Source organism: Jatropha curcas, chromosome 4 (assembly GCF_041381405.1).
Source record: "Jatropha curcas cultivar XTBG-Jc1 chromosome 4, XTBG_Jcur_1.0, whole genome shotgun sequence".
In the NCBI taxonomy this organism is placed as follows: Eukaryota; Viridiplantae; Streptophyta; class Magnoliopsida; order Malpighiales; family Euphorbiaceae; genus Jatropha; species Jatropha curcas.
Genome location: NC_143154.1, coordinates 3046690 through 3058864, shown reverse-complemented (window position 1 = coordinate 3058864; position 12175 = coordinate 3046690).

Below are 12175 nucleotides of genomic sequence, written 5' to 3'. Positions count from 1 at the left end.
AATTTTATGTCAACCATGTGCGGTGTGTCCCGTCTTCTCACTAGTGTGAAGAGTGAAAGGTCTTGAGTTCGAATTCTCTCGATTAAGAAAGTTTTTACTAATTCGATAAGTCAAGTCTTTACTGTGTAACTCATCGTGCTATTTCAACCCGCAAACCATTATCTAGTAGAGTCCTTTATTGATTTTTTAGCGGTGTGTTCCATCATGTGTCCTTATTACAATACCATATTACCACTTCAGAAAATTAGATCTCTCTCAGAAAATAATGTTAGGATCATATATAGTAAATAATTTTTGGACCTAATATAAATTATTACAACACAAAATTTGGTACCTTATATTCCAATAATAGTTAGAACCAAACAATAAAGAATGACCACATCAACTATTGTGATAGGAATATTCAAGTTTTGGGTGGGTTGAAATCTATCATATATGGCATATGCACTAAGATAAAAAACAAACAAACCTACGTAAAGGGTACACTACAAATGATATACCCATGTGAGGTAGTTAGAGAGAAAGAGACAATGGCTTTTGCTTGACGAATGTGGAACACTTTAGAAATTGGGAGGAGAAATTAAGTGGCGGCCATGTGATAAAAGATGAAGGTGGAGTGGAGATATAATCTAATCAAATGCAAGTTGAGACTCGGAAACACTATCTCCTTTTTGTTTTTTAGAAATATCTTTACATTGTGATATAATCATGGATATCTTATTTTAATAAATTTAGTTCGTAAAATTATAGTTTTTATTTTAATTTATTAGATATTTTTTTTCACAGAAAATAGTATTCTCATAATTCTCCATTTCACTTTAGCTGGATTATAACCTGAGATCTACTAACAATGATTTCAAATTTTTACATTTTATTTTATTTTTATCAATATATGTTATTTGTTTCTGCTTTTTTGAAATGGAAAATAAACATTAATTTAAAAAAAACTAACAGTGTAAATCCATAGATAAATGACATACTGTCAAGCAAGGATCATTCTCCATGTGATGAATCCACTTAAAAGAAGGAAATGATTGCACTAAGCTAATTTTCAGCTCTCAGCCATTCCAAAAAGGGTTTGAATTCTACTTATTATAAAAAATTAAGGTGCACAATTTTCCTTGAAAAATGTTTTTTTTTTAGGTGTTCAGATTTGGTTAATAGAATTTTTTTTTTTTTCACTTCCACCCTTTTGGGGCTAATGGGGAATGAGATATTTTGAATCCACTTTCATATAATAGATGTGATTGTAGATCATTTTTATTATTATATTTTATTTTATTTCATAAATAGGAGATATATGAAATATAATACGTTCAATTACTAATAATTGTTCTTATGCGTACAATAAAGCATAACCTAGTGGTAAGTGCATATATGAACTGGTAATAAACTCAGATTCAAATCCCTCCTTCAATACTCAAAAAAAAAAAAAAAAAAAATTGTTCCTATGCATTCTCTTATTTTTTAAGAATTTCCAATGAATGGACAAAAAAAAAAAAAAAAAAAATCAATCTTGATGGTTTAAAATATATATAGAGGTATATTTGCTATGACAAACTAAATTGCTATTTTGACTTCTAAATCAAACGTTTTTATGCACAAAAAGATAATTTATAAACAAAAAGATAATAATAAAGAAAATAAAGGCCACCTTTATGTACTAAATAAACAAAATTAAAAATTACTTTGAACAGAGATGGAATGACAAGGAAAATACAATTAAAAATTAAAGTGCTTCGATGAAAATTTGCAAGGTTTGAGAAAATAAAGATAATATTGTAAATTTGGTCCGATTCTGTCTTTCTCTTATATTAGTTAGATCCTCATTTTCTCCATATCTCTCCACTTTGAACGTTCTATACATATATATATATGCTTTATAGGACTTCACTAACTTTCCTACATTTATCCATTTTAGGCATAATTAAATAATTAAGTTATGAGCTTAAATACTTGATGGGTCATTGATTCAAAATAAAGCCTAATGAATTATACAAGTCACTGAAAATAATTGACTAATGCCAATTCCACTAATGCAATGAGAAAAGATTGACAATAGACATTGATCGAATGCATAGCTTATATTTTTAGGAGATTAAGGGTCTGTTCCGCAAAATTAGATATTTTGGTATTTGTCATTAATTTCGACCAATCAAAACCTTTCAAAGCTATTACCTAATACAGCCTACGAGTTCAAACCCTAAGACCATGTTTGATATAATGTAATTAATCTTAGTTGATTATAGTACTTAGTAGACCTTTTTTTTTTTTTTTTTAAATCTGTAATGTAATTAAGACTCTATATGTAATCTTTATTAATTAATTGATATTCAAAAACGTATATATAACTGATTAAATTCCTTAAAGAGTCCATATTCATTTATTCCCAACATAATAGGTCTCCTACTTTCTTGAGGCTTATCTTTTGAAGCTCCTCCTGCATATCAGCAACAGAAAGTTACAATCAAGAGCATAAGAGCATACAATTAAGAATATCCATATCTAAAAACCAAAGAAAAAAGATATTACTTGAACTTCGACAAACATGAACAGCAATAACACAATCTCCAGGTTCAGTAACCTTAACAAGAGTCCAATTTAGTAGTTCTCTACTATGGCTATCCCAACTAAAACACACACACACACATCCTCCTTGTTAAGGAATGTACTTTTCTCTATTGATTAATTTCCTAGTATCTCAATTGTAATAATCTTCTAATTTATAATTTTTCCTTTTCATAGATGTTGACTTGTATATTAGGAAAGTCATCCATTTCCTTTAGGGTTCCCTAGGCTTGGGTTCTCCCAATATATAACTATAGAGGTAGTGACGGAGCCAAGAATTAAAGTTAGAGACGGCAAAAAAAACTTCAAGAGTTTAAGGGGATAAAGTTGAAAAAATTTAGTATTTTAAAGGATAAAATAAAAAATTTAATATATTATAAGTTAATTTTTTTTTGAAAAAATCCTGCCCTCCTCTCCCTCCATCAATAAATATAGGTGTTTGTACAATTCAAATTAATACGAAAGCACAAATTATTCATTCCTTCATCAATTCTAACATAGTAGTATCAGAGTTCTAGTTTTTTTTTTTCTCGTCCACTATTCCTCCTGCTAATGCCATTTCTACTGCCCATGCCTTCAGTATCAAACTGACTAGTCTTTCGAACAGATAAGACCCTCTCCTTTTTACGTACTCTTCCTTATCTCTTTTCTTTTTTATCTACAAAAGAAAAGAAAAAAAAAAAAAAAACTTTTACGTTAATATGTTTGCTGCCCTCCTTATCTTCTTTTCAACTAACAAAAACTTATGTTAGGGTTTATTCTTTTTTGGGGCTAACACCTAGTGTTGGGCTTTAAATAAAATTCTAATCCAAAAATTCAATTCTCCAACATAGCCCAATTTATCTATTGAAAGCCCGGTATTTGCCTTCTATTATATTTTTACCTAGAAAAATTACCAAAGTTAATTAATTAAAAAATCAAATGATTTCACCATCGAACATAAGAAGTAAACATCGAATATTAACATGATTATTAAAGATTTTACAGAGGAAAAAATGATTACTGATATCCTTTTTTTTTTTACTCGTTAGTTATTTGTTAACAAATGCTGAAACTGCAAATCTTTGCAAACAAGTGATGAACCAACGCCAACGAGGTATTTTTTTTATTCTTTATTTGACATGTCATTAGCAAAATGACATCTTTTTTTTATTTTATTTGACACATCAGCTTACATAAGTTTCTGTTCTATCGTGACATTTAAGAAAATAGTGTGTTCTAAAATACTTATCATATTTATAATTTTAAAGCGTAATAAATAATGTCTTTCATATTTAACTTTTGTGTATAACCAATAAAATACTTATTACGTTTGAGAAAATAGTTTGTTTCAAAGTACTTGTCACATTTTGGTTTCAACAAGTAATAAATATTTTTTTTCATGTTTACCTTTTGTATATGATCAATAATTATTACTCAAATTTAATAGTTTTCTTAGAGATTAATATTAAATTAAGAGTAATATAGTCAATTTATTCAATAATTTATTATAATTTAAATAAATTTATTAGTTTTCTTAAGAGATGTGAAATTCTAAATTTGACAAATATTATAGAACAAAGCTAATAATTGATATTGAAATACACAATTTCAAGGACACTATGAGTTTTCAAAAACTTAAAAGTGACATAAAGTTAAAAGTGTTAACTTTTGTGCTTTAAGCGGTCATATAATGACCTCTTAAATGAGACATTTAAGCACCATCCTTCGACCGAGTGAAATCGTGAAAATAAAATGTAAAAAATATGCGATATATAGTTTTTACTTCCTTTATTTTAAAATATAAATTGTTTTTGAGTGATTATTTGGTCTCGGAATATATGTCATTTTAGTATTTTAATAAACAATATTTTTTCAATAGTAGCCTTATTTATATTAAATATAATAAATACTTAACAAATAACTATATATTAATTTTTAGATAAAAGATAATTTATTCAATTTATCTTTTGATTTTATTATAATCTTAAAAAATTAATTGTTTCTTTAATTCTTATGCAAACTTCTAAAAAAAAAATCATCGCGTAAAAAACTTTAACAATTTATATTTTGAAATAGATGTAGTAATTTTTAACTTTTGCCAATATTGTTTTTTCTCCATTTGTCATTTTATTAGTCATAGAAAATTCTGAAGCATTGATATGCGATGCACGTGTTAGTACTTGGACTATTCAGTGGCGTAGAATTGTTGGCAATGACTAATGACTATTCATGCGAAGCACAAAAACGAGAAATCAGCTGCTACCGGTGTTCTTAAGTTGTCTGATATGATGACCGACTACAATAAATCCTCAATTCATTCAATTATTCTGCACTTTAAATTCTTCTCTAAATCAAATTATTCAAATTTTGTCAGCTTTTATCTATAATTTCTTTCATAAAATTAATTTTAAAATTAATTTTATATGGCAGACGCTGCATGAAAATTTTCAAAATTTTACATTTTCTACACACAATGGTGAAACCATTTCATTGAATTGATAAATGAAAATGGTCAAATTGATTAACCAAGAATCAAATTCAACCTTGAAATTGGTTTGAATTCTAATTATATTTTCTAAAAATATTTGAAACCAACCATTCAATTTTTAAGTGATGTTAGAATTAACAAATTTATCATGAGAAGAATAAGAAGAATTTCTTTCTTCAATTTAGATAACTTTTTAATACTAAAACCAACGACTTTATGAGGAAAAAATTTAGAATCTCTATTGATTAATTTTTCCTAGTATCTCAATTGTAATAATCTTCCTTTTGCTGTGTTTGTGTGTGTTTGTGTGCTTCCTCTGCCTCTATTTATAGGCAGGTTAACGTGTAGGAATGCCGTGTACAACTCCATTGCCTTCCATTTTTGACTTCTTTTTTCTTTCTTTTAAATTTGTCGTGGCTTCCATTTTTGACTTTCTTTTCAAATATGTGTGGGTCCCACTTGAGTGGGCACCGACACAATAAATCTTACTCTGCACACTCAAGTGGGGACGTTTGCCATCACCACCCATACACCTAACCGACAGTATTCGAACTTCTCTTTTGAAAGAATCTTCGTCAACATGACTGATTCATTTTCTTCTGTATGGATCTTCTCAAGCTGTAACAGCTTCATCTCCAACACATCCCTAATATCAATGTGTTTTGATTTTGAATGGAAGGAGGAATTCTTTCCAAGGTGAATTGCGCTTTGACTGTCACAAAATATCTGATATCATTCTTGATGAATTTCGAGTTAATTCAATAATTTCTTCATCCACAGCAACTCCTTGCATGCTTCAGTAATCTTGACTGCCACAACATGGCTCCCCCTGCAAATGTGATTAGATATCCTGAAAATCCATTTCACTGCAGTTCAATGTTCCTTTTTAGGATTTGAACGAAACTGACTCACTACTCCAACTGAGTGAGCAATATCTGGTCGTGTACAAACCATGGCATTCATCATGTTTCCAACTGCTAAAGCATATGAAATCTTTTCATTTCTTCCTTCTCTCCATCCGTAGAAGGGCACTGTTTAGAACTCAATTTAAAGTGATTAGTAAGAGGACAACTAATCGTTTTGGTGTTTTACATTCTAAACTTTTGAAGTACTTTCTCAATGTACTTCTCCTGTGACAACCATAATTTCTTAGCTCTTCGATCTTCATGCCAAGAGTTTGTTTTGTTGGTCCCAAGCCTTTCATGGCAAAAGACTTACTTAGGTGTTTCTTCAAGCTAGAATTCTGACCAACAATCAACATATCAACCACATAGAGCAAAAACACTGTAGTCATCATCAGAGAATAGAAACGCAGTGTCTGAAGTAGTCTTTCTGTAGCCTTGCTCCCCCATAACAGACTCAAACTTCTTGTACCACTATCTCAGAGCCTGCTTCAAGCCGTACAAGCTCTTCCTCAATTTGCAAACATAATCCTCTTTTTCTACAAAACCCTCTGACTGCTCCATGTATATTTCTTCTTGCAAATCTCCATGTCGGAAGGTAGTCTTTCCATCCATTTGCTTGATTTCTAGATCAAAACTGGCGGCCATTCCGAGCACTGTCCGAATGGATGTCATTTTCACAACTGGCGAAAAGATCAAAATCAATACACTTTCTTTGATTAAATCCTTTCACAACCAGTCTAGCTTTGAATCGTGGTTGAGAGTTGTGTTCTTCCTGCTTGATCCTGAACACCCACTTGTTCTTCAAAGCTTTCTTGCCTTTAGGCAACTTCACCAACTCAAATGTTTCATCCTCATGCAAGGACTTCATTTCATCTTGCATGGCTTCAATCCAGTTCCTCTTGTGTTCATTTTCCATAGCTTCTTCAAAGCTTTCAGGTTCTCCACCGTCAGTCATCAGTAAATACTTATTGACTGGATATCTAGTAGATGGTTGTCAGACTCTACTAGATCTTCTTAATGTTTGAGAACCTTCCAGTGCTGGCGGTTGAACATGAACACCATAATCTTCATCTGGTTCATTCTGATTAGGAATGTCTGGATTTTCCAACTCTAGCACTTGTTCTTGTGGAACATTTTCTTCATCTCCAATTTGTCTGCGTTCTATTGGAGGGACTCTCTGTATGTCTATTGAGTCTTCATCATATCTATTGGCACTCTGCTTCAATATCTTCAATAGTCTGATCTTCAACAAATACAAAATCACGATTTCTTATAATCGTCTTCTGGATTGGGTCATAAAACCTATAGCCACATTGGTCTTGGCCATAGCCAATGAATACACATCATCTAGTCTTGACATCAGGCTTAGACCGTTCATCCTTCTGGATATGCATGAAGGTTTTGCAACCAAACACTCGCAAATGATCATAGGAAACATCCTTTCCTAACCATACTCTCTCTGGAGTGTCATATTGTAGAGGGAAATAGAGTGAAAGGCAAACTACTGTGAGTCATGCTTCACCCCAAGTCTTTTAGACAACTTTTCATGTGAGAGTAGATATCTGTCTCTCTCCATCAAAGTTCTTTTCATCCTCTCAGCCAAAACTATTTAGTTGCGGCGTCTTAGGAAGTGTCATTTGATGTCGAATGCCATGCTCTTTATAGAAAGCATCAAATGGCCCAGTGTATTCTCCATCATTATCTGTCCTGATACACTTCTGCTTCTTGCTTGTCTGTCTCTCAACTAGATTTAGAAGACTTCAATGTGTTTACCCAGGTCTTACTAGAATGGTCATCGATAAATATCACAAAATATTGATTTCCACCATATGACATTGTCAATGGTCCACACAAATCTGAATGAGTCAGATTTAATACATTCTTTATTCTAGAAGGAGGGGTAATCTTGAAAGCTAAACAGAGTAGCTTTCCCGCCATACAATTCAAATTAATACGAAAGCACAAATTATTCATTCCTTCATCAATTCTAACATAGTAGTATCAGAGTTCTAGTTTTTTTTTTTTTCTCGTCCACTATTCCTCCTGCCAATGCCGTTTCTACTGCCCATGCCTTCAGTATCAAACTGACTAGTCTTTCGAACAGATAAGACCCTCTCCTTTTTACGTACTCTTCCTTATCTCTTTTCTTTTTTATCTACAAAAGAAAAAAAAAAAAAAAAAAAAAACTTTTACGTTAATATGTTTGCTGCCCTCCTTATCTTCTTTTCAACTAACAAAAACTTATGTTAGGGTTTATTCTTTTTTTGGGCTAACACCTAGTGTTGGGCTTTAAATAAAATTCTAATCCAAAAATTCAATTCTCCAACATAGCCCAATTTATCTATTGAAAGCCCGGTATTTGCCTTTTATTATATTTTTACCTAGAAAAATTACCAAAGTTAATTAATTAAAAAATCAAATGATTTCACCATCGAACATAAGAAGTAAACATCGAATATTAACATGATTATTAAAGATTTTACAGAGGAAAAAATGATTACTAATATCCTTTTTTTTTTTTTTACTTGTTAGTTATTTGTTAACAAATGCTGAAACTGCAAATCTTTGCAAACCAGTGATGAACCAACACCAACGGGGTATTTTTTTTATTCTTTATTTGACATGTCATTAGCAAAATGACATCTTTTTTTCTTTTATTTGACACATCAGCTTACATATTTTTACTCTCTTTTTTGTGTTTGGCAAGGTGTATACTACCTCCTTCCTCTCGTGACATTTAAGAAAATAATGTGTTTCAAAATACTTGTTATATTTATAATTTCAAAGAGTAATAAATAATGTTTTTCATATTTACCTTTTGTGTATAACTAATAAAATATTTGTCACATTTGAGAAAATAGTTTGTTTCAAAGTATTTGTCATATTTTGGTTTCTACGAGTAATAAATATTTTTTTCCATGTTTACCCTTTGTATATAATCAATAATTATTACTCAAATTTAATGGTTTTCTTAGAGATTAATATTAAATTAAGGGTAATATAGTCAATTTACTTAATAATTTATTATAATTTAAATAAATTTGATGGTTGTCTTAAGAGATGTGAAATTCCAAATGTGACAAGTATTATGGAACAGAGATAGTAATTGATATTGAAATACACAAGTTCAAGGACACTATGAGTTTTCAAAAACTTAAAAGTGCATAAAGTTAAAAGTGTTAACTTTAATGACAAATTTTATGCTTTAAGCGTTCATATAATGACCTCTTAAATGAGACATTTATGTACCATCCTTCAACCGACTGAAATCGTGAAAATAAAATGTGAAAAATACGCGATATATGATTTTTATTTCCTTTATTTTAAAATAGAAGATGTTTTTTTGTGATTATTTGATCATAGAATATATGTCGTTTTTAGTATTTTAATAAATAATATTTTTTTAATATTAGCCTTATTTACATTAAATATAATAAATATTTAACGAGTAACTATAGATTAATTTTTAGATAAAAGATAATTTACTCAATTTACCTTTGGTTTTATTATAATCTTAAAGAATTAATTGTTTCTTTAATTTTTGTGCAAACTTCTAAAAAAAAATCATCGTGCAAAAAACGTTAACAATTTATATTTTAAAGTAGATGGAGTAATTTTTAACTTTTACCAATATTGTTTTTTCTCCATTTGTCATTTTGTTAGTCATAGAAAATTCTAAAGCATTGATATGCGATGCACGTGTTACTACTTGGACTATTTAGTGGCGTAGAATTGTTGGCAACGACTATTCATCAAAGCCCAAAAAGAGAAATCAGCTGCTATCGGTGTTCTTAAGTTGTCTGATATGATGACCGACTACAATAAATCCTCAATTCATTCAATTATTCTGCACTTTAAATTCTTCTCTAAATCAAATTATTCAAATTTAGTCTGCTTTTATCTATAATTTCTTACATAAAATTAATTTTAAAATTAATTTTATATGGCAGACGCTGCATGGAAATTTTCAAAATTTGACATTTTCTACACACAATGGTGAAACCATTTCATTGAATTGATAAATGAAAATGGTCCAATTGATTAACCAAGAATCAAATTCAACCTTGAAATTGGTTTGAATTCTAATTATATTTTCTAAAAATATTTGAAACCAACCATTCAATTTTTAAGTGATGTTAGAATTAACAAATTTATCATGAGAAGAAAAATAAGAATTTTTTTCTTCAATTTAGATAACTTTTTAATACTAAAACCAACGACTTTATGAGGAAAAAAAATTTTTATAATCAATTTTAGAAATTTTGAATTCCGATAAAAAAATATATTTATTATTTGTCAATAAAGGGTCCTCTATATTCAATGACATCACTTTCAAATACATATGCAGTAGAAAATGATTTTGCAGATGAATAAGTTTCAACAATTATTTTGCAGAATAATGCAATACAATCTATTTATATTAAAAGAAGCTGAAATCATTGCAAGAAAGGTATTAGAGCTGAATCTCTCTCTCTCTCTCTCTATGTAAATGACAATAGTATTTTTGAGTAACAACGGCATTAAATTCTTATTGCCAGATCAAGATATTTTATTAATAATATAATAATTTCCTTTTTTTTCTCTATTTTCATTAATAATTTTTTTGCCTTTTTAATATAGAGCCAAAATTTCATCAAAATTAAAATTAATCAAATTACATAAACATTTTGTTGTCTTTATTTTTTCTATTAATACTTTGCTATCTTCATTCTTAAAAAGGAAACAGAAAATATTTCAAAAAAAAAAAAAAAAAAAAAAGGGAAACAGAAAAGATCCATTAAACTAACACTCTAACAATAATATCACCAATTCAATAAAAATCCGGGTTTTGTTTTTAGATTTTTCATTGAAAATGAAATTCTTTTTAAAACTTTAAAATAAAAAAATTTTTTTTAATGTGTCAAATATTATAAAAAAGATGCAGTAATAACTTTTAGGAAATGGATGAAATAATTCAGCATTTAGGAGAAGCAGAGCAGCTTTACTTGCAATAATGCTGGAGCCAGTCCGTAGTCACACTTTTCGACCTATCAACTTGTCAAGTGGCAATCCAAGTGCCCGGTCCCGTATGGGACCAGTAAAATATACTCCTTTTGAGAAAGATTCAGGGCTTTGAACAACTATTGTTATTGGTTTATTTTGTGATGTTTGCTCTTTTTATTGTAAAGCTTTGAGTTGTTTTAAGTTTGTGAATTCATTTAGAAATTTCACATATTTTGATAGAATTTGATTTAATTATATTTAAATATATAGAATTAAATTTATCAAATTAATTTTTTTTATTTTTTCCATACTAAACATAAAAATTTGAATTTATAAATAAATTTTATAAAATTTTATGGAATTCATTTATTCTAAATAAGGGATGAATGTTTTTATTTTGGACATGGATTTAGGCTATGTTCAGCAATAGCTTTTCAACGAGTCAAAATGCTGAACACTATTCCAAACTCATCGTTTTGGTTTAACCCTAATTTTCCATTCTCTCTTCTCCATCCTACATCGCATTTGGGGGTGTAAAACAAAAAGAAATTAAAAAACAAATAATATTTTTTAAAAAAGAAAATATTTACAATAGAAAGAGCAGAGATAGGGAATCCAGTAAAGAAATAAAAAAGATACAAAAAGAAGAAAAGAATACAGGAAAACAACAAAACCCCATCACCCAACCGAACCTCAAAAATGAAACAGTAAAAAAGAAACCTAAAACACCAAAATTGCTTATGTACAGGAAAAGGATGAAAATTTGACGGAATAATTAAAAGTTAAGCTATTGCTATAAGTATTTCACAAACAAGAAAGCAAAGTTCCAAAGAAATAGAGAAGCGCAGATTAAAATAACAAAAAGTGGGGGCTAGAGGACTCAAATGGTTTGATCATCAAAACGGTGAGTTTGGATGGTTTGGGTTAATTAAAACGGTGAGTTTTGAGACTTGGGTTAAATTAACCCAAGCTGGAGGTGGGACCCACTTTAATAGTAAAAAATTAAAAAGTCCTAACTGATTTTTCAATTAAGGGGACAATATACCTAAGTTAGTGAGTCATGATGCTCAAAGGACAAAGGTGGATTTTAAGTGATATTGCAATAGGTCGTAAAGGTGGGTTATTTTTATCGCTTATGCCTGTCTTATTTTAAGGGAGATTCTCTAGTTTTCCTTTATATATATATATATATATATAGAAAATTTATTGCTATGTCTCTGTATATATTGAAATACAAAAAGTCAGTCCC